Source organism: Gadus chalcogrammus, chromosome 16 (assembly GCF_026213295.1).
Source record: "Gadus chalcogrammus isolate NIFS_2021 chromosome 16, NIFS_Gcha_1.0, whole genome shotgun sequence".
Taxonomy (NCBI): Eukaryota; Metazoa; Chordata; class Actinopteri; order Gadiformes; family Gadidae; genus Gadus; species Gadus chalcogrammus.
The window spans coordinates 16,625,559-16,630,558 of NC_079427.1; the positions used below are offsets into that span (position 1 = coordinate 16,625,559).

Sequence of the window (5,000 nt, forward strand, 5' to 3'; positions counted from 1 at the left end):
CTTTAGGTCGGGTTGGAGTCACAGAGAAAGGACCCAGTTCCTTTAGGTCGGGTTGGAGTCACAGAGAAAGGACCCAGTTCCTTTAGGTCAGGTTGGAGTCCTGACGTGTGTACCAGAGACATGAACTTTGCAGGGTTTGAGACCCGAGTTCTGTCTGGGTTAGAGTCCTAGAAACCCGGGTTTGAGTCCAAGAGAAAGGACCAAGTTCCTTTAGGTCGGTTGGAGTCCCGACGTGGGTACCAGAGAGACTGTTGATCTGATCTTAAGTACATTGCACTTTCTAAAATGCTTTTTTAACTTTGCCTTTATTTTCTATCTAGTTTACTCATTTTTTGCATATGTTTTCTTTTACTTATCTTATTATTTTATTTTATTGTATGACAATGTTTATATGGGAAGGACTTAAAGCCTGCCTTGTGTATGAGAAGTGCTATATAAATAAAGTTGCCTTGCCTTGCCTTGCCTAGACGAGGAAAACAACACTACAGAAAACAATAGAGAAAAGAGGATGGAAAGATTATTTGCTTTCAAGGGCCACTATTAAACCACCACCGGTGAATTAAAAGCCATTTGAAACACTGCCCTGCCTGTACATTTAGGTGGACACTCACCATTATGATGTCAATATATCACTGGGCCGGACAGATTTTGAAATGGCTTAATGGCTAATCAAAATCACACCTTGTGTAATAGTGGCCTTTTAAGTGCCCCCGAAATGCTCTAAACATATAAACTCAAGGATTGAACTCACGGTTTGCCCTGTTTGTTTCTTGGTGTTTATCATAGTAAGGAATACATGTTTTTTTTGTACTTGAAGATAACATTAGCACAAACTATCAGGTCGTACAGGACATGAAAAAAGACGTTATAAAAGTTATTTTACGATTATAGACTAGGCCAAAAGACAATCTGCAGACTGCAGGCAGCCTACTATATTATCTTTGACTTTTATATATAGGCTATAAATGCAGTCGTAAAAATGCATACTTGTTCCAAATTGTGTGATTTAGACAGGTCTAATCGAGAGTCGTAATTAAAATAACAATTTGAAAATGGACGGCAACGCGAAAAAATAGTGGACTACGATTCTTTCGTAACTCCTCGTATTCGCCTCACGTCAAACCTCACAGATTCGGGCTGTATCAATAAAAAGTGATGAAATGCATGTTATCAAATGCATGTTATCAAATGCATCCATTCATTTTTTAAAAAGCACGCGTTTGGTTTCCCATAATGCACACCCCATCCCTTCCCTATCATGTTAAACAGATGAGAAACCCCGCCTCGATGTTTCCATACTCCTTCCGCCTCAGCCTCTTAGAGTGGCTCTGAGGTCTCCAGCCTCCCAGTCGCTCCTCAGAGGAAACCAAGCCGTGCGTACTCGGTGCGTAAAGCTCCCGGACACCACACGGACCGCCGCGCTTATCAACGGCTGCTTGGAGGAAACATAAACCGAATAAAAAAAGAACATACCTGAAGGTTTCACCTGATATCTAGAAGGAGGGAGAATGTTTTTTTTAAAACAACTCGTTTTGCTCAAACGCATTTTTTAGACTAGGATAGTCTAAGCACGGATGCCTCGCACCATCGACCCCTGGGCATCACGTTTTACATTCACATTCTCTTCACTTGTTTTTAACTACAGAACATGAGCAAGCACGCAGAAGACACGGGGAAAGCTGAATGTGAATATTCTTGGATTTAAAAAGGCGTACCTGTCCAAGCAGTGCTTGAGTCAAACTTATGGCGTGAAGGTAAGACATATGGCTCTTCTGTTTATGATTATGAAGTTTATGATTCTTTTGACTTCTCAAAGATCACACCCACATTGAAACCTTTTTAGTAAAGAAATGGACCAGCGTTTAACAGCACTTGGGACTCTGAGGAGGAGATTCGGGCTGTATCAATAAAAAGTGATGAAATGCATGTTATCAAATTAATTAAGATGCGATGTTGAATGGCCACACGCCTATCTTATGTTTCACATCTGGTTTGCACTAATGTCGTTATAATATGAAACTCAATAGTTCACTTATTGTAAAGGCTCAGGGGTTTTCTGCATGGGTGTTATATTGGATCGCATCAGAGAACAACACAATCATTATTTTCCTCTCATGGATACAATTACCGCCCGTTAAGTATTTTTGCCGTATTTGTTTACGAATCTGGAACATAAATAGATTGCATATCGATCGTGACCAGTGAAGCTTTCTACAAACCACATTATTGTTTTTCTGACGCTCGAAACTGTGAAGTGTGACTGAGAAGTTGTATCTGATGGAGATGCGTAAGCCCGATGAGCTGCATATTGGGTTGAGGTCGGAGGTCCGATGTTATTTATGTGGTGGAAATATTGCGCTCAGTGGTGGAGCTGCTGGCTGTTAGATCTCCCAGCTAACCCCGTGAAACACACCTCGTCTATCTTCAGCTCCAGGACGCAGGACGCTCTGAGAGACACACAGATAGTATAGACCCGTGAAAAAGTGATTTCCTGACTCAATCTGAGCCCTCAACCCCTTCGAAGATCAAAGCAATACACCGCAGATTTGGCTGAGCTGGGTGGCAATTCTACTTATATCAGGACATGAGGGAGGATCTTCTTTGTTTTTGAAGAAAGCTTCGAAGAAAGCTTTATTTCATCAGTGGTGTTGCATCGTTCACCTTCATGTTGGAGCAGCATGTTATGTACGTGATACTGTATATTACTGTTGCAATAACGTAAGTCACTTACGTAAGTGACTTACAGCAAAACATACTATAAATCAATCCCCAATATCGTTAAAGTTGGTGTTGCAGGCTATTTGCAAACAAATGGGTCCATAACCACACTATTAGCCCGTCACTTATCCCCAGTTGGTTTTAAGCCTGAGTAAACACTGGATTACACCCAGGAGCCACACTGTGTTGCGTTTTTCAGCCATATGGATTTTTCTTTCTGTTTTTCTGGTGCATTCCTATTATGCTCTGTTGGATCCCCTCTCCCTCACTGTGTACAAAACAGTCATGCTTGAGTAGTCTGTAGCTGGTGTTTGTCGAACCCGCTCATTTGCGCCAATGGACCGCTCCTACGAGCTAGGTCCCCCCCCCCACACACACACACACACAGAGCGAATGTAGACCACTAGAAGACCACAGTGTTTAAACACTATCTCTCCATCTCTGGAATGGCTTGAATAAATAAACTGGGATGATTGGGACGGGGGGAGGGATAAACAAGCAGGGAATTAGTGTGCAGAACCAGTGATCCAGTTAATTTCATCTCTCTCCTTCTGAACGTGACATCAAAGCAGACTGTTAACGTTGAGGTGAGTCACGGTTGAAGAAACATCTGTATGTTCTGCGATAACACGTCTGTAGGCTCCCTGCTCTCAGGAGGTTTCACTTAACAGATATATATATATATAAAATATATATATATACATACACACAGAGAGAGAGAGAGAGAGAGAGAGAGAGAGAGAGAGAGAGAGAGAGAGAGAGAGAGAGAGAGAGAGAGAGAGAGGAAGGAAGGGGGATAGATAGTGAGAGAGGTAGAGAGCGAAAGAGGGAGAGAGAGAGCGACAGACGAGAGAGACAAAGAGGTAGAGAGAGAGAGAGAGAGATAGATAGCAGGAAACAGGTAAACCTTGTTTCTTACCTCAGAATGAAACTGTCACAATACATGAGATACATGTATTTTCCTTGCAGCTTACCTTGCAATGATAAATAAAAACAATTCCACCTTTGAAACTCGCAAACAGGATAATGTCATGTTTTCAAAACTTTCCAAAAAATTGTTATGTACTGAAAGTTGTGTCTACACTATCACACACTACAAGACTACAGCGACAGACAAACACCGCCATCCATGCAGATCCAAGCCCACAAAGCAGTGCAATTACAGTTAAAGCACTGCGATAAAGGCAATCAAACCAACAGAGAATTCAATGGAGAATCGCAATGGGATTCACATGTAGGGGACAACAGTCTCTTTATGCTTTATAGTTGTTTTCTGAATAGAAATCACTCTAATTGGCCTCTCTGTCTGCTGAGAAATTCCACTAAGTTAGAACCAGGCAATAAGTGATTGAAACAGTCTCCGGTCAATTGGTGATAAAAATCCCAGATGCTGGAAACCCTTGAAGGATGCCACCAGGAGGGAACAAATCTCTGGTCTGGGAGCTGGAAGGGAGTCTGAATGGTAAAATGTGGTCGTATTGAATGGCCGTGATGAATTCTGGCTAAGCACAATCTATAGCATCAAAAGGACGTTTTAGTCTTCTAGATTTTCACACAGAATCACTCTATAATAGTCTTTTTGACTGGCCATCCCCTCCTCTGTCTTGGTCTCACTGCTTGAACACAAGGTCGCCCAGGTGACATACTAGTTCATCCCCATGTGATGCAACATAAATAAAACCCTTTAGGAACTGTTACATCACAAGCTCATCATGTGAGCTTTGCTTAATGCGTCATCCACCTGAGAGCGAGAAGAAAGCACTTTGCACCTCATCCAAATATGTAAACATTCTGGGAATTTTCTATTTAAAAGTATTTGGTCTTAACAAGAATTAATCAATGCTAGCTGTGTACCTTCCCCTTTAAGCCTGTTAAGCCTGATTCTAAGCCTGATTTTGAAGCAAGGTTTTCTTTCTCTTCTTCATTTAACTAAGAAGAAAAAAAAAACTTTGAAGAGCTATTTCAGCAAAGTTCCTGTTGACTATTACATTTCTAAAAGTGGACATACAAGCAAGGCTGAAAAATTCCCTAATCACCATCACATTTTCTGTGCTGCTATTATGCTCTTCTCCTTTTAGCAATGTGCGTAATATGTGTAACATAAGCAAGACGCCTTGTCCAGGTCCTCATTATGTGAGAATATTAAATATGGCAAGAAACACCATTAGATCTCTCTCTCTCTCTCTCTCTCTCTCTCTCTCTCTCTCTCTCTCTCTCTCTCTCTCTCTCTCTCTCTCTCTCTCTTGTAACTCTGTCTTCCTGTTTAAAATCAAACCACAACA

General features: G+C 41.4%; 1 protein-coding gene across 1 annotated transcript in view; it reads left to right on the plus strand.

Annotated features, from left to right (window-relative positions):
- Nucleotides 1–1,390: 1,390 nt before the first annotated feature.
- Nucleotides 1,391–5,000, plus strand: part of drd2a (dopamine receptor D2a) — a 36,054-nt gene continuing 32,444 nt past the window's right edge. The window contains exon 1 of the mRNA XM_056611410.1: nt 1,391–1,754. The gene's annotated coding sequence lies outside the window, so the exon portion shown is untranslated. The remainder of the gene's footprint in view (nt 1,755–5,000) is intronic.